Source organism: Lonchura striata, chromosome 8 (genome assembly GCF_050655825.1).
Source record: "Lonchura striata isolate lonStrDom1 chromosome 8, ASM5065582v1, whole genome shotgun sequence".
NCBI lineage: Eukaryota > Metazoa > Chordata > Aves > Passeriformes > Estrildidae > Lonchura > Lonchura striata.
Window position 1 is genome coordinate 21,622,495 of NC_140710.1, and position 18,765 is coordinate 21,641,259.

At 37.4% G+C, this 18,765-nt stretch overlaps 1 protein-coding gene and 1 long non-coding RNA gene across 10 annotated transcripts in view; one reads left to right on the forward strand and one right to left on the reverse strand.

Annotated features, from left to right (window-relative positions):
- LOC110479802 (uncharacterized) overlaps positions 1 to 18,765 on the forward strand; it is a 70,850-nt gene that overhangs the window by 21,187 nt on the left and 30,898 nt on the right. For 4 of the 8 annotated variants that reach the window (XR_014956915.1, XR_014956916.1, XR_014956922.1 and 1 more), the window contains exons 6-7: positions 7,993 to 11,055; positions 12,477 to 12,655. This is a non-coding gene — a long non-coding RNA (uncharacterized LOC110479802). Of the gene's footprint in view, positions 1 to 7,992; positions 12,183 to 12,476; positions 12,656 to 18,765 lie in introns of all 8 variants that reach the window. The other 4 variants (XR_014956917.1, XR_014956920.1, XR_014956918.1 and 1 more) reach the window with 4 other exon arrangements.
- NR5A2 (nuclear receptor subfamily 5 group A member 2) overlaps positions 1 to 18,765 on the reverse strand; it is an 88,924-nt gene that overhangs the window by 7,925 nt on the left and 62,234 nt on the right. The window lies entirely within an intron of this gene.

Here is an 18,765-nt window from a genome sequence, read left to right on the forward strand (position 1 = left end):
TAAGATTTCGGGCCTCTCCATGGGAAAGAGGATTTCTCCCTTTCACAAGGCTGCTTCCAGTCTCATGGATACTCTAGGCACCAGGGCTTGTTCCAGCCCTGGCCTGAGCTTCCTCACCCGAGGGGGCTGATGAGCCCCATCATTTAAGGCCTTTATTAAAACCCAATGTCTCTAATATTTAGCAGCTCTTTGGAAAAATTGATTAGCTCATTGATAAACTGTTCAACCTTCCAAACTGCTAAGGCTGGTTTGGCCAGGATGGCCTTCAGGCTTGCCCTCTGAGAGGTTTGCCTGGTTCTTTGCAGCCATGCTGCATGGCTTGAGAAGCAGCACTGCCTCTGCCTAGAAACATTCTGTTTTATCAGGGAAAGCAGCAACCTCACATGGCTGGGGTTCTCATCAGGGGCTTTAGTATGAAGGCAATTCCCATTTGAGCTTGAAGATAGAATATGTTAGATGAAGGTTTTTACCCCAAAATAGTTCAGAGAAAGGAAATTAAGCAGGACTGAGGTGATGTTACCGAACCTTCCTCTACTTGAACAGTTTTGTGCTATTTCCTACTTTCTGCTAGCCCTACAAAATCTGTACATTACAGGACTTAAAACATGGGTAGATTTTTGACATGGGGCAAAAATTTTTTTGAGGGCAAGTATACTAATGGTTGATAAAGTGCCAGTCTCTGAAAATTACCCACAATTCTCCTTCATTGAAACTAAGGGCAACAGCAGCAGTTCCATATAGCACATCTGTCATGAAGGCAGATGCATGCCATTCTATAGCTAAGCCTTCTTGACAGACAAAATGCTATAATGAAGGAAGATTTATGGTAAAGATAAGCTCCTTACTGCAAAATTCCCCTCAATTTTATTACAGTAGGACTGTGCTGAATATTATTCACTTAGAAGTCATGGGAAACAATTCTTGATAGATGTTTTTTAATCAGTGATAAGCTGCATATATTTAGCACTTTCCAAACCTTGAAAAACCTCTACACTGTAAGAACAAAAAGCACTTTTAATTCTTAAGGCTCCCAAGTCCAAACTGAATGTGTAGAAAACATTTCCTGTCTTTGGGATTCTTTTTTGTCAGTGGTTAAGCTGTCTGTAACAGTGCAACAGTCGATCTCTGACTATTTATTAGGGTCATAAAGTAATTTTCATTTTCAGTTGAATGTAACATCTGATAAAGGGCACATTGTTTTGAAAATATTAATTAAATTCTTTTATAGCAGATTGTTTTATTCATGCCCAAGTATTGGGCAAGACTATATATTTTTAAAGTGAGAAAAAGGTACTTAGGAGAACAAGTTGTAATTTCTAGTATGGATCCTATTTCACTCCCTCAGTTTGCAATCTTGATGGACTTCTGGTTTCTTTCAGAAGAAGTATGGCTCAACTAAAACATTTTTATATTGCTTTATAGTGGTAGGCTTCTTTCTAATGCTATTTAAAATATCGAAGCCTATTTTTCTGTTGTAAAAAAATTGTGAAATGATGGATTCTTACTGAGAAGCTCCTGATGTCTGTTAAAAACCATGCTTATTGATTTTGTGAGTAATTTTAGAATTGCTTTTGCCACTGTTAGCTCTGCAATGGGAAGAGAGACATGGGGAAAAAAGGTGACTCCTCTCTGTGTGCAACTGTGGAAGTAGGTTACTACATTTCAGTTGTTTCTTTTCTTACAGTCCCAGTAAAGAGAAAGGGCAAAGCTTAATTCGATTTCTTGAATCTTTATGACTGGTGTAATTACTGAGTCATCACTCAGGAAAATAAAACAGCTTGACTTTCAGCAGCTCAGGCTACATTTACTCTCTTGGAAGTTAAGCAAACAAAATCTCCACTCACTTCTTGTCCTGACACCCCAGGAGCCAACATCCTTATTACTTGCACATGAGGCATATGTGATACGGTGGTCATTGAAACTCAATAAAACAAGATCTTGCTAGGCATCTGATGGAAGAGTTGCTCACAGATCCTGTCCCAAATTCCACAGCCAGCTACACCCTTAAATACAAAGTCCAGCATTTCTCAGTGCAGCTTGGGAGGGAAAAATACGTCCAGGTACAGCCACAAAGCCAGGGGTGGTAGATCCACACAGCCAGGGGTCTGGGGAGCCAGTGGGGATGAAACTATGCCCCAGCCCAGAAGATGTGGGGACAGACCACAGCCCCAAGCAGTGGTTTCACTGCTGGCATTTCAGCTTTGCTGTGATTAAACTCTACTACCACCTCACTTTCTTTCAGTTAGTGAAGCTCCCTCCCTGCCTGCAGTTCTTGCCCAGTTGAAGCCCCAGCCTGGCTCCTGCCCTGTGGGTCAGCAGTGAGACATGTTTGGTGTCTCTTGCTCATCTGGGACTGAGGGCAGCCCATCCATGGCCCAAAGGTTTAATCTGTAGGTATTTTAGTCCGTGCTTAAGCATTCACTGATAGGATTATGTTCCATATAAAAGAGTAGCTGCTGCTTTCTTTGAAGATGTGACAGAGGAACAAGAATTTAGAGAGCAGTTGCTGTGTTGAGTCTTCAAGGAAATTCCCCAAACAACTGGAGTCTCTCACCCTTCTAATGGGTGGTCTCTATAGCTATTGCTTGCTACAGGCTGTTCTCAGTGAAAATGTGCTTCAGGCTTCAGGTTGAAGCTCTGCTGGTGCATTGGAAAAATAAACCCAATGTGATTAAGCCCAAATTTACTGCCTGCCTTTGCAGGCTGGTAGAAAGGGAACCTGCCTGGGCTGATGTGGCTTTCTGGTTCCTGCTTCTAGGCTTGTTTGTGTGTTTGATCCAGTGACCGCTTAAGGTAAGCAACAGATGAATTCTAGAAAAAAAGTCTCAATCTAAGTCTCTCTTTTCTAGGAAGAAAATCTGTAACCACTGTCTTCTGGAGGTGTGGTCATAGTTGTATGTGAGCACATGTTAGTAAACTAGGGCAGAAATGATTTAGGGAAGGTCTCACAGATAAACCATGAAAGAAAGAGTGTCAAAACTTATTTTTTTTTTCTGAACTCCTCAGCTCATCCCAGGGCCATAATATATGTTTCGGCAATATGTTTGTCTTTGAATATTCAGTTAGAATGAGCATTGGTAACAAAACTATTGTGCTAATTATCATACTATCACCAAGCTTTTATATATATATATATATTCTTATATGTAGGCAAATCTGCCAGAGCAGTAGGATCACAGTATCAAATTTCATAAAGGCAGAAATTAGGCTTCTGATAAGTTAAAAATGAGTCTAAATAGGAAATTTATTGGACCAAAGAGTTTCCTCAGTTATTTTCTGCAACATCATTTTAATCGTCAATAGCACACAGAGTTGTTTGTGTTTTAAGGGAATTATCTGTCAATGCCTGCAATTTGTAGGGTGTGAATAGTTTAAGATGTTATAAATATTTATGAAGTTCCTGGGAATGGTGATAGGACATCATACAAAGTCCTTGAAGTTACGAACTGAGGCAGAAAAGGTGTCATATGCAAATTACAATAATAGTGTGGTATAGTTTTAAGAGGAGCAAAAACCAATGTATTATTTAGGTGAGAAGAAGCTGAATATTTAAAAAATAAGGAATAAATTTTTTTGAGAGATTTGCTTTTACCTAGAAAAATTTTGCTCTGCTTTTACCTAGACATTTGTAACTTTTTTGAATGTTTGCCTTTACTGGTCTCATGAGAAGCTGCATGTTATCTACTCTTTCCCTTTCTCTCCCTCTCTTGCTATTCAAGTACCATTTAAAGTAGGAATAATGGAACAGATTAATTTTGGGGGTATTTCTAGTGCTGCCACTAGAAGTTGACTGAGGGGTGATATAGTCCAAAAAGAAGAAATATAAATATTTTCTGGAAAAATATAGGCTATAAATTTCTACTGAGGTTAAAACACAGAAATGCAGCTGCCACTAAAACCCTTTTGAGTATCAGGCTCTATCCTTTTATAAAGCCCATCTGTCTCTGCAGATTATAAAAAATGCATGATCATAAAAAGCAGTACTCCTTAGGGGAAAAATCTCTCTGTACTAATCTTGTAGTCACTTCACAAAACAGTTTTTAATCCCAAATTTGCATTTGATTTTCAGTCAGGAACTTTTGTGGTTTTTGCAAAGTTTTCTTATTCCATTAGAATAAGATATTAGGTACAGTTTGTTCAGGTGGCAAGTCCAGACTATGAATAAACCAACCTTATCATATGAAAGAGAATTAAACAGGCAGATCCAAGTGGGGATATATTAGGCCAAATTTAAGCTCCAGTAGTTGAATTTAGCCTGTACTAGATGTCTGGTTTGCCTCAGGATATATTCAGCTTTCCAGCTAATCGACTGAGGAAAACTGCCTCAGGTATGATAAAATTTACAAGAGAGCTCAGTCGAATAGCTCTTGTTATAAATACTAGCTTAAAGGCATTCTTCTGGTCTTTGGGATCAGAACTGTATTTGCATTTAATTATTATATTTCAAACTTTTTCAACTTGGTTAAAAATATTAGACCAGCCAGTTTGGATTGTATCATTAAAGTGCTTTCCAGATAATGGTTGAACTTCATACCAGATTTTTATTACTGGAAGAATATTGTTTGGCTTTATTCTTTTGTTAAATCCAAATTCCCACAGGAGCAAAAATTATTATAATATATTCTCATTGAGAGAAGGAGAATTAAGCAAAGGTGTTTTAGTGATGTGCCAATCTAAGAGGTACAGCTCTCCACTATGATTTTCTGTCAACATAATTGACAAATAATTCAGAGTTTTAAGCCTCTTGCACTATTTTCAGACAAGGCTTAGTGTGAGAACTAATTGTCTTTTAGTAATTGATTTCAAACCCCTTTTTTTACCCTTTTCTGAGACTTTTCAAGACATGGTTTTACTAGTTCTATGTGCCAATATTTGCACTAACAGTTTGAGGTTTTTTTTTCACTGAACCAAGTTGCATCAGTGGAAGCTGATTTTAGTTTAGAAAGAACATGAGAAAGACAATCACCTCTGCCTGTGTAACATATGAGAAGTGGAAATCAGTAACAGAACTATTTTCTTTTATAATTGGGCTGAAATAACATACAATTAAATGCTTTCATTTATTTGCTCAGTACTTAAAGCACTACAGTAGAAACAAATACATGATGCCTGTTTTCCAAACACTTGAATTCTACTATTTATTAAGAGGTTGACTCTACTTTAGGCAGTTACATTTATTTTCTGTGTAAATGTAGCTGCAGATGGCTCACAAGACGTTGATGGTACACTGAAGCTGGTGCTGTTTCAATCCCCTATCAAATAAGAACTGACAAAAAACCACACTGGCTTAGATGAAAGGAGCCAACAAGTTTGGTAATGTCATATACAGGAGTCACCAGATCACTGCCACACTTGACTGCAGCAGCCCATGAATTTGCTTAAATGTGCAAAGGAGTACTGCCAGTATTGCCTTCGTGGACAATGAACACAACTAAGGGGGATCATTTTCTGCTGCAGTATTTCAGAACATATTGTTTCTGACATTTGATCTGAGTGGGAGTTGCAAATTTCACTTTTTGCTGTCCCAGGTGTTTGAGCTTAGTTGTGGAAATGGTTTGGCAAATGGGATGACAGAAGCCCAAACAGGGACACCTACAACTACATTGCAAGTGTCAGTGCTGCCTGTAGGAAACACTGGAGAGGCACCCAGTGTGTGTCAAAGCAGCCTTTGGACTATTTTTCCAAAGACTTGGCTGTGTTCTTCATCCTTATTCCTTAAACTTTTAAGCATACAGATATGAAAGCTTAAGGAAAGCCCATTTTAAAGTCCCTCTGGCAGCATGGTTACTCGTCAATCAAACAGGGTAGGGAAGTGAGGAATAGAGCAAATATTCTTACACCTGCATTTCAGACATGCAGCTCTTAGGAGAGAGTTTTATTTTTCAGCTGCCTCTGATTTCTTGACAGGAAGTCCTGGTCAGAAGAGACTGGACACTCTCAGTAAGGTACTGCCTCAGCACATTTTTAACATTTCAATTGCTCAGTCAGGAACAGCAGCAGGAAAACTCCAGATTTGTGCTCACTGCTCAGCTCAGACTGCAATATTTTGTTCAGATATGGATGAGATGTTTCCATAGACAACACAGTCACAGGCTTAACAGAGGAGCATGAATTATGGGGCTCCAGATCCCCACTAGCCAAGAAATTGTGCTTTCCTGTAGCCTTGGAGCCACAGCAGACAGTGGGATAAGCATTTGGCAGGATACAATTAATGTGCATACACATGTGCATCCTCATGCTTTAGTTTCATGGAAATCCACAGGCTTTCATTTTAATTTTTCATCATAAAAATGAAAATTTTATATAATTTTTTTATAATATAAGGCTTTCAAATCTAAGATACTGAGCATCAACCACTGCATTTACAGCTGTAAATCACCAGTCTCAAAATGCCAAAGTTACCACTAATTCTGGCAGCAGAGTTGCCCACCTGCCCTGCAGGGACTCCTGCCCAGTTGCTGGGGAAATGACCTGAAACGCTGAATGGCCTGGGCTCCTTCAAGGCAATGCACTCACATGCTTACTCTTCTTGCCTTTCTTCATTTACATTCACTAATTGGAAGTTAATTTGTTCCCAGAGGCAGGCAAATATTTTTAAACCAAAAACTACACTGTTTTTTTCCAAAACTTGTGTTGAAAAGCAACTCAGTGCTTTTCCTAGTGCACAGTCCTAGGAGCACCTGTGAGTGTGTGGTAACACTGTACTGCCTCTTTCAGCTCTATCCTATTTGTGTTTAACACAGAGATTATTGGTCTCTTCACTAATCATCTTGCTTTGACTAATAAGATAGACTAGTTCAACAAAGATTAACACAATTCTTACTGTTCCTGTCCAATCAAGCACAGGCCAGAAATTTATTTTGGTATTAATTTCCTCTGTCAGCCTTATATTAAAAAAATACACAGATAAGAGTACAGAAAGTACAAATCAAGCCTGACACTTTAGGGAAAAAAATCTTATACTGGAAAACTTGATGTAGAATCCAGTGGTGTCAAAAATCTTAGATATTTGTGGTTTTCAATTCAGACAGTCTTCATTTAGACCAAAATAACAGATATCTGTAGTGTACCTTACTGTTGGTGACTATTTAAGAAGTAGGTGCTCTCACAGCATGGTACTCTTTATGTGCACAGTAATGAAAGTTCACTATTGATTTTTCTGTAGCTGCTTGTAACTATTATAGTTGATACATCAATAGAAAAGGAAAGCACAATGTTTCACAGGAGGCAGAAAATCAGAGAATACATGATGCTGTGACAGTAAATCATGGCATAATCTCAAGAATTGATAGATGGTTACTGCTAACTTGAAACCCATGGCTTTCTCTGAAAAGACTAACCTATAATCGTCCAATATGTTCTAACAGACTGACTGCCCATAATAGTGGTAAAGGACACAACACAATGTTTCATTTCCAGAAAAATGGTTTCCCAAACCAGGTTGTTGTGGTGGAATTAGTTTTGTGTGTTACCACAAAGGAGGGAGAAAGAGTGGTGGGAATGCCATTTAGACTAATAGTTACAGGTTGTAGGAAAAAGACATTTTTTTTCAGAAAACAGCACAGAAGGGTTTTGTTTAAAAAAATAAAAGAGGAAGAGAAGTTGTCATTAATTTTTAACTTGCAAAAGTCTGCAGTTAGTTGAAAAGGAAATGCAAAAAAGCTGATTATTCTTGGGATCAAAATATTGGAGGTGTTTTGTCAAGAAAGGCTAATGCAGAGAAAATACATTTACTGTAGCTGTTTCCAGTTCCACAGTATCCTGAAAGGGAGCCAAAGGCACGTAAGTAATGAAAGCTCTTTTAAGTGTCTGCTTCTCTCTGCTGTATTTTTGAGGGGAATAACAATCTCTGAATTTTACAGTATGCCTAGTGAATTTTTAACAGGAAAGTTCTTAATTGCTTTGTTCCCTCTTTACTCCCTGGTTCATCTCTGGTAGCTTCATCTATGGTTTTAATTAATTGTGAGGGTCTTTTTTCCTGTCTCAAAACAGAAAGCGGGGAAGTGCTGCCGGTAAGAGGCGGCCAGCTGGAGCACAGTGTGCAGTCTGGATGACACTGCTCCCACAGTCACCTCTCACAATGTTCCTCTCTGGAAGAGATTTTCATTGTGCAGCATTGTTTTCCAGCACCTGTTTAGGGCATGTAAGTTTGATACCTGCCTTTTTCATCTTTGCTGGTCACTCCATTCTCTAAAGACAAATGTGTCCCAAATAGGATGGTCCTGGACAAGAGGAGAGGACTTTCTCAGGCTACCACCCATCCAACCTGCCTCAACCAGGCCTGAAGGACACTTGTCCTACTTAGGCTGTAGGTTTTCCCCTGGTGAAGGACTGGATAATGTCGTCTGTCTTAACCTGAGCAGTTTGCTGATCTCTGTTTCCATTTTTGGCCTTGGGGAGGAAAGATGTTGTTTAGTCTCCTTCCCCATTCCGTTGTTGAAATCTTTCTCTTTCCTGAGAAGAGACTTTCCTTTACCTGGCAAGCAGAGTTGTTATATGTTTATATAGGTGTTATATGTAATATAATACTCATCAAATCCTCCCTGCACTGAAGATGATATTAAATACAGGATTTTCCTTAATAATCTTTGAATAACCTTATAAAGAAGACTCTTAAACTGCCCTTAGGATGATGTGTAAATTAAAATTTTGCAAGCCACATGGACTGTTTTGGGGTTTACTCTTTCAGTTTGTTCCATGATAAATGGCTCTGAACAGGACCAGGCAATACTAGGAACTCCTGCTCTGAAAGGTTTATCCAATCTTGGTAGCAGCATTGCCAGAACCTAAGGAGTTGCAATTTTCCACCCCTTTCCTGCCAGCAGAAATAATGTGGGACATGCTCCAAGCCACAAGCTTGGGAAAGAGTGTTTCTGCACAGTCCCCTTCTGTCACCCAGTTCAAGATTCCAGCTGTGTTCAAGGCTGGGCCATAAAGTTTGTTTCTGAATGTTCCTTCATTGTTTCATTCCTGTTTGGTTCTGTTTCCTCCCTTTCCACCTCTGGCTTGGCTTTGATTGCACTCCCATGGTTTCTCTTTCCTTCCTGGCCTTTTCCCCCTATTTTCATGACTCCTATCTCAAGCCCTCCAGTCTCTCTCTGTTCCTCTGATCTACACCATTGCTGTCCCTTGTTTTCATCAATCACTCCTGGTTCTTGATCTGCCCAGATATCCTCTTCTCTGCCACTCTTCTCCCATCTTTCTTGCAGAACCTTTTTTTCACCTGTGATTTCTTTTCATTGTTCCTTTGCAGCATTTCCCCTCTCTATTTTAATTCCCTTGTTCCTTTAGAGATTTCACCTCTCTATTTTAATTCCCTCAGAGGCAGACTTTGCTTTTGTTTCTCATTCAATGCTCAATCTTGCACAAGCAGCAAAGGAGTAGGAGAAAGAGGGAAATTTTCCATAGTCTACAGTGCATCTCCAATAAATGGCCAACACTACCCATGTATAAACTTTCAGGTAAGAGCCTCTGCAATGTGTTTTTTTAACCAGAAATACATGAGGCAGTTTTCAGGCTATGTATTTGAGTTTTAAAAGTATTTAATAAGTTGTCTGTTACTACTGCAAAGTTAATCTCATTCAGTGAAACATTTAAGATTATACTCAAATTAAGACTATATGGTAGTATACTGGCTCCAAGATTTAGGATATTCATTCATTATCTTCATTTTAATAGATAACTATTTATTCCCATGTTATGCTAAGTACTTGATTAACAAAAGGAGTCACTGATGTTAAAGATTTCTGCCAACAGCAGCTGAAAAGATTCTGTGTAATACTGTATTTCCTTTGTTAACTATATAATACATTTAAACTTGCAGCTTAAGCATCTAAAATGGTAAGGAATTGTAGAAGGATTCCAAAAGTAGAGACACCTATAAATGTGGGTTACGTGCAGGTAATTTTTCCCTCTTACAGGAGATGTTTAAAAGCCATCCTTACTAGTATTCGATAAACATAATGGGAAAAAGTGCAGAGCATACTGATTGGGTTATTCTGAAATCCCCACTGTCTCCACACAAAGGCAACAGTACAGAATACAAATGTTGCCTGATACCCATGTTTCTAATTACTTGCAAGATTTGTATCTAACAAATATATGACCTAATTTTCTCTCAAGCATGTAATCCTATTGTTATTTCAAAACCTTGTTAAATATGCATTTTAGAAAAAAAAGGACATGAAAAGGAAAAGTACTTGCAGAAGACGGTTAATCTTTTTTCCATGGCTTGCAGCTGTCAGACAAGCAGACAACATAACCAAGTAATGAACAGATTGAATCAAATTCATGCCTCAAATAATGCCATTGTACTCAACAGTTACATGAGGTATGAATTTGCAGCATTCGTTGCATTTAATGAAATAAAATCAGGAACAAATCAACAGGAATTATTAACTTTCCTCTATAATTATGTGTAGTTTATTCAAAAAACTCAATCAGCCATGAAACAGAAGGCTTTCTCTGGATTCCTGGAAGAATTTTATCATTCACTACTCCTACGTACATGACTGAGATGAATGATTAAAATTTTATTTATTAAAAAACATTGGTTTAATTTTGAATTGTTCCTCATAACCCCATAATTTGTATTTCATTCCTTTTATATTACATGCTTTTTTTCACAAAAATATTAATTGTAGATTTCATTCAGACAGATACCTGGAAGATAGACACTGTCCTACTTTCTTTCGTGCTGCCTGCACTTGTGTGCAACCTGCAGAGGAGGATGGACTAAAACCTGTCAGCATACTGAAATAATGTTCTTAGGAGTGAAATATTGTCAAAGTCATGACTCTACATATCATTTAACGTCTTAAAGAAATGTAAGGATCGATTTTTAATTGTTTGGCTTTTCTATGGATTTTGACAGGTAAGAGAAATTAATATGTTTTTGTTTTTGTTTTTCCATAATGAAATAAAAACCAGGGCAAAAAACTGTCCAATTTTTCCTGCATGTGCTAAATACACTTCTAAAATAGTCCCTCAAAAGATGAATTGTCAAAGTTTTAGACCCTGAAAATGCATCAAGGAACTACTAAGTGATTTATAAAGGTAAGGATCAAATTTTCTCAAAATTTAATCAAGATATTGTAAATCAGATTAATTTAAAAATGTTGTTTGTTATAGAATCTGTTGAGATTTCAATCTGTATTGTATCTTCACAACACAGTATCTTTACAAAGTATCTTTAATACTCTGGATTTCACCACTGTTTACAAAGATAGAAAACTATTCCTTTTGTTTACCAGATTGCATATAGTTGAGATATTATTTTAGGGACTTCAAAGTAATGAAGTGAGAAGCAGAATTAGAGACAAAAGGGTTGATTTCTCTGTTGAGCAATGCTGTATCCATGAAAGGAGAACATCCCTCATGAGATTATTCTGAAATGAGGTTTTGTCCATATTCATTTGCTTTACTTTCCCAGAGGGTTAAAGTAGAAAAGTGGAATAGCTCTTCTAGTAGCAGAGTGGAGTAGCCTGGCTGCTTTGCCTGAGATCCAGAGAAGAGTTAAATGTTCCAGGAGCAGACTGGCTGTTTAACTGTCCTGCTGGCCCTCATAATCTCTGGTAAGAAATGGATCCCTGATTTCCAGGGCAGTGTGGAACACCCAGCAGTGAGGGACTATGTGAGATTGCTGATAACTGTTCGCATGAAAAGCTACCAAATTTGAATTTTTCAAATGCAGAGATATTAGTAAAACTGAAATTAGAAGGCATGATAAATTTCAACTGATTGACTACTTTGGGACAAGAAAGGACCCCTATAATCATAATTGTTACCTCTTTCAGTCTTCTGCACACTGCAAGCCATAAGTTTCCATCCAATGGTTGGGCATCAAGTCTGTAACTTTGGACTGAGCTTTCTGTCATAATAATTTAGAGAAGCACCATCTTGACTTCATATTTAAAGAAGCAGAGTTTTCATTATATCCAGAGATGATATCTTCCAAAAGACAATGATCCTCACCTTGAAATTTGTGTATTCCGAATGCAGTTTATCCCAAACTGATATTAGAGAGTTAATCCTGCAAATGTATTCTCACTGACTTCCATGGGATGTGCTCAGGGGACATTGTTTAGTTGATTAAATTTTTAACAGACACACGTTGCTTCAGCAGATCACATCTCAGTGGCCCAGCATTTCATCCTTTGGCAGTGGCAAACGGTGCTGCTAAGGTACCCTTCCTATTCATTGCTTCCCTGTCTTGGCAACTTTCCTTTCCCTGCCACATTCCTTTCTCTGCCACGTTCACTTTCAAGGCCTTGTGGCTGTTCCTGCCTTACCTGTCATCTGTCATTCAGTGTCACAAGGTCACCTTCTGCCCTGGACTTGCCTGGAATGCCATCTCCATTTCCCACCCACCACATTTCCAGACCAATTTCTTTTCCACTTTCTCCTTTCTGCCTCTCATGCTTAATATGCCAGGTCTATTTATCTACCTTCTTCATTCTCTTTCAAAATTTTTACAGTGACATCTGAAGGAAGCCTGGGCTGGGTGTGCTGGGACTATGCCTGTGATCCCTGCTTTGTCTGCCAGTCAATACCTGTTCATCAGCACATCTGGAAACTGTGTATTTTAAAGGAGCATTTTAAAATGTCACCTGTCATTAAGGATTCCTCATCATAAAATTAGGATATGTTCCTATTGGTAAGTTTGTCACAGTGAAAGGATGATCCTAGCTAAACGTCTCGTTCTCCAATTTTTTGGGTTCACTCCCAGGTACTTTGCATATGAGACAATAATTTCAAAAAGTCTATTTGAAATGATGCAAAAAACCGCTCAGAATCCAAGAGAGCAATTTTTGTGTCAGAAATTGGTATGTGAAAGGTACTTAAATCTTGATTTTATTTATTATTAGCTGTCAGCTAATAATAAATTATGTTTAGTTCTTCCCTTGTTATAAATACATATTGATTAGTTTTAAACTCTGAACTTCAGAATGAGTTATAGATGGTCATTGCTAAACTGCTCTCTTCACTAAGAAAAATATCCCCAACACCTATTATACTGCACTTAATTAAGACAAGCATCAGCTTTATGTACCTTTATTTGCTTCTGCCAAGTCTCTCTGGTATAAATATTGAGCAGTTGCAACTCTTGAATACTAATCGGTCCTTCCTGAATTCCAAATTATTACACAAAGTTTAGGAAGTGTTTCTTTGCCAGTATTAGGCTCCAGTACATACTCGGGGTGGACGTTAGGGTTGAGACAGCCTGAATCAGACACGTATGCAGTAAGTATTTTTCTAAATTCAGATGTAATGTCCTGAAAGCTGTGCCAGAGTACTTCCAGAACCCCTGGACTGCTGGTTTAGTGGTGTTTACTAGGTGCATTTGTACAGACATCCTTGGGTAACAGAATGGGTAATCTAAGAAAACTGCCAATGGTTAAAATAAAACCACCTCGTTATGACAGCCCAACTAAAACTAAACACGTGTGTTATAAACAACACATAAATAACAAGACCTATTGAGGTCTAACAAGACCTAACTATTTAGCTAAAAATAGCTGTATATTTACAAACTCCCAAAAGTAAAAACAGCAAGAGTGACCACTTTGAAGAAGGCATTAAACCCTAAGTACTGTTTGTCTCCGTGAGTGAGAAGTCATTTGTAATGACAAGTCCATGCCTGGATAAGCTCTCCACTAGTGACTTACACTGGCTTGCCAAGGAAGGCTGTCATGTAATGCTTCTCACTTCAAATTCACAGCAACTACTTCATCTTTATCTGTAATCAAGACTTACATGCAAAATTTGCCAGGTTATATCTTTATATATGTAGCACACTTAGTTAGCTGTAACTCTGCATGAATTGATTCTTGTCTAAGTTTCTGGTCTTCTTTCCTGTTTTTTCCCTTTTGTTTGATAAAACCCCTGCCTCACTAATTCCCTCATTTCATTCTCCTATTATATTTGTTTGTATGCTCTTAACTATCTTAATTAGTACAAAAATTTAGTCAACATTCCCTGTTATATTACCTCCAGCTGATGCTTATACTCTTATTTTCCTGTCTGTATAAGTATGATACTAAACCCTCAGCAAAAGTTACGGAAGTGAAGGTAAGAAAAAAAAAAAAAAATTCTGTGTATTTAGACTGCAAGCTCCCTGAGGCAGAGATTCTGCTGGTCTGTAAATCTAATAGAACAATTACTAGAACAACAGTATTACATAAAGTACATTAAAAAGTGCAATAGCTATTTTTTTCAGTGGTAAATTGTTGTGTAACTGCATTGATGTGAGTTACTGCACCAGGTGGAATGGAGCACAGGCAGGCTTTGTGCTTCTGTTCCCTGAGTGTGCATTTGAAGGGAACACCTTCTAGTCTTGTGAGCGCTGGGGGTAGAGTCTGCCTTGAATATGCTTCATTTCAGCCTTTTTCATCTGCATTAGGATCTTAACAGGCACATTTATTTTCTATATTTGCAGATGGTAGGGGCTAGGACTTCAAATACCTCCTCCCATCTCAGCTCTGAGACTAAAAGCTTTATGGAGGCTAAAAGCAAGCAAAGATTCCTTTTCTAATATTCCTCTTAACCTGCTAATATTCCTCTCATTTTAACAGAAATGAGAATGGAGTGTTGCAGATCTAGATGAACTTCTGCTGAATTTTCTGCTTAAGTAAGACTGTGGTTTGTTTAAAAGCTGAGTTCTTTTTTGCTAGTTTTATTTTTTTTTCCCTGTTGCTTAAGCAAGAACCCATTGTTTGATGTCTACCACAATTAAATGTTTATTATTTTTACTGGACCCTCTTGTCTGACGTTAAGTGGGATGTGAGATCAATAGTTGCTCTGCAATTATTTATCCATTGATAAAGCCTTCGTTTCTCAAATGAAATACATTTGTCTGCATCCTGACAGTGATAAGGGAGCAGTACCAGTCAGCTGCTCCCTAGTCCAGCATTTAGCTCTGCAGCCAACAAGTGCCTGGACATGGGTCAAACCATGTCTAACTTTTTATTACTGGCATTTCACTTTACAAAGTGCTCTGATGGGAGTTTGAAAAATCATCCTTGCTGAGTTCACATAATAAAAACTAGCAGCACAAATGGGAAGTTTTTGTAAAGAGAAAACAATGACTGATTTCAGGTTAAATGATCAGCCCGTAAAGCTACTGGATGGTAAAATGAAGATGACAGAAAAGATCCCATTTAAGGCACTCATTTGGTTCTTTAAGCATCATTTAAATTTAGTCATTTGTCAAATTTAATTGATGAAAATTTCTTTTGAATTTTGTTTTGTGATAGGGAAACAAATTTTGACTCCAATAAAAAAAGAGTAAAGTTCTCTTGGCTTTAGCGAGGTCAAAATTGCATCTCCCAGTGGAGCATATAAATCTATTTCAGCCCCAGAATTAGACAATTCAACAGCACATGTGGGGCAATTTGTTGGTTTTGTTTATTTGTTTTATTTCTAATTCTGATTTATGACAAGGAAAGAGTTTCCCAGCTAATGTCAAATTGGTAATGAAAATTCAAAGAGCTTTATAAACTGACACATTTGCTTTTTCTATCCGTAATGTTTCTTGATTCAAGCCAGCAGTTATTAAAGACAAATAATTTGTATTTAGTTTCTGGTCTTCTTTTTGATAATGAGTACAGTGGGCTGTATTGGTTATAGGCTATAGAAAATTCCGGTGTATTTTTACTCTGGGATTAGGGCAAAGAATTCATATTATCCTCAATTTAGCCAACTTTGAGAAAGCTAGAAATGTTTATTGTATTTAGGGGTGAATCTGATAAACAGTTGCAGAACTGTGTGATCATCATCTTTCTCAGATGTTCACATTCCATGTGTTGGACATAAACTCATCAAGTACTATTAAAAGTAGGTTTAACACTCAAGTTGGTCAAAGATTGCTTTATTTTTTCCTATTTTTGCCTGGCCACTAACTTCCCATCAATGGTGTGACTACAGTTGCTGCATTATCATATCCATGTTGGTTCTTCTTCATTGGAGGAAACCTGTCAAATGCAACTAAGAAGTTGAGCTTTGTTTTGTTTGTTTGTTTTTTAAGCCACCTATCTTTAGATTGCAAAAAAAATTGGCTGACATACCTGAATTAAATTGTGGTTTGACATATTGATTACTTCACTCTCTAAGGTGGAATTAAGGGGAGAAAATCTCCATATGTGAAATCAAAAAAATGATGCCCCAGAAAACAGACTTTCTTTGGGCTTTGCAAATATAATTTAAAAATCAGTCAAAGAAGGGTTGGCAAGGGGAACTGCAATGAAAAAATTTTATGTACAGAGAGGTAAGAACTAGCTACCTGTAAAGATACTTGCTTTTTACAACTGAGAGACGGAATTTAAAAATTATGTCATTCTACATATTTAACTTTTCTATAGCACTGAACTAAAGAGCTATCACAGCTAAGAGACTATTTACCAAACTATTCTGGCTTATTGAATGATTGCTGAATCAACAGTACTATTATGTGGTTGGCAGTATTGGTCAGAGGGTCCCAGCCAGAGCAGGTGGCCCTGGAGGAAGGACTGGAGCTCCTGTGCCTGGGGTCCCGCTCAGCAGGATGGGGCTGTGCAGTGTGGCTGCAGGAGGAGTTGTGCACTGTCAGCCACAACAGCCCCACTTAATATGCATCTTGCTAAGACTCAGCAGCATCTTCTTTGATGCTGCCAAAAATCAAAAAGATTTTACTGTATAAACCCTTTGGAACTCCTTGCGAGTAGATAATGAACAATTACCTCTTTAATTTAAAATCTTGCAAGCAAAACTGATATAGTTCTATTTTGAAAAATTACTTTGGGTTTTGAACGTGGCTTTACTGTTAGTTTACTAAGATAATCACTTCTGAAATGTTAAGAAAAAAGGCAGAGACCAGATTCTTTGCCCTAAAGGAGATAGCTGTCTTTTAGAGAAACAGACAGGATGATACAGCCATGAATAACAAACAGCTTTACAAGGCAGTCTCATATCTATACAGTTATAAAAAAGCAAACACCTTCTTCTCAATAAATTAATTATGTGGATTAATGACTTCATATTGCCTTTGAGAGGCTTTATGGTAAACATTTATTTTTCAATCAAGTACTGGACTAAAGAACAAAAGTAAAAGGTTCCAATGGCTTGGTTAACACTCATATGAACAGCCTCAGGAACGTAAAAAGGCTATGTCATGAAGCACTTTTTATTCCATTAAACATTACAGGGCCAGATTGTCAACAGCTGAGGTTTTTGAAAAATATTTTTTATTAAGTGATACATTATTGGCATTAAGACCAGTTTTCTGTAGAGATGCCTAGGAGATGTAGGTATGTGCTAAATGAACCTAGATACTTAGGTAGAATAATTGCTCCTAGTTATTTATGTAGAATTTGATGCTTAGCTACTTCTGACAGCCCTGTTGAATGCCTACCAGCATTGTTAGACACTTCAATGTCTTCTAAATCTGACTTGCTCTTAGGCTGTGAGGTGTCTTATTAATTTCAGCTACATGATTCATTTGTTCTTTTGGGCAGAAACTTAAGTACTAAGCTGGAAAGGGTATCTGTGTTTTTCATTTCAATCTTGTAATTTCAATCATTTTAATTAAGTATTTGCCTCTCTCCTGTGGGTCAAGTGTAACGTCTTTACATTTTACTCTTTGCAGAGTAACATCTAGCTCTGACTACTAGTAAATGGAATTCTGCAGTATGCTAAATAATGAACGAATAGATTTCAAAGGTGTTGGACGGGTCTTAGCTACATCACTTTTACATGCAAGTGATGTGAATACAAGATTCCTATTAGCAGCAAAATTAGCTTGTTTTATAGTAGCATAAATGAGAGAAAAACTGGCTAACTTGGCTTGGTACAAGTTTGCAGGCTATTCCTACCCAAGTGCTTCAGAAGTTGAGCATAGTACCTGGCACAAATAGAAGAGCTAGAGGTGTGAGAATGATTCCTAAATCAGTGAAAAGTACCAGAACAGCTGATGAAAATCATTAAATAAAAACCCTCCTAAATGTGAGAATTTTGCAAATGCATTTCATTTATTCAGCTAATTTAAAATGTTTCTGAACTGACATGAATTTGCTAAATATTTTATAAGAAGAAAGCTACAGGCTTTATTTGTGCCACTGTATAATGACTGAAAAATCTACTTATGAGGAATTAGGAGATATAAATTCTTGTTATCCATCAGATTAATTAATAAAACATAATTTCTGCAACAGATGGTTTGCTTTCACTTCTCTGAATTTAAGATATTCAAGCAATGAAGCCCTTAATACAAAATGTTAATAGTTACCAAGGAAATCCATAATCTCTTTCTAGGATTCAAAATGGACATACCTCAGAATGATCTATTCCATTAGCATCATTCTAATTTCATTATAATTTGTAAAATCTTTTCTACATTCTTCGTGTTCTGTCCCCTATACCTCTGAAGTATTGGTCTTTTATCTTCCCTACATTTAAAGGGAGCTTTATCTAAAATTTTCTCAAGCAGGTTCAAATTCTGTAACACCTAGGAGGGATATATTTAAGACTGTAATTAAGACCTACAGTGTGAACAAAGTGTCTCTTTTAGTCTACTTGCAATTGTATCACAATAATTTATTTTTAGAACTTAATTTACAGAATTTTTTAAAAACTGAAAATGAAAGGAAAGCATTACTAAATGTACTAAATGTCATCACTGCTGATATCTTTCATTGTGTCCTTGGCTCACCTGATGTCTTTGTAGACAAAAACACCTTTTCAGTAAAACAGGAGGTTTTGCTATGGAGGCATGGCTGGGTCTGCCCTTATTTA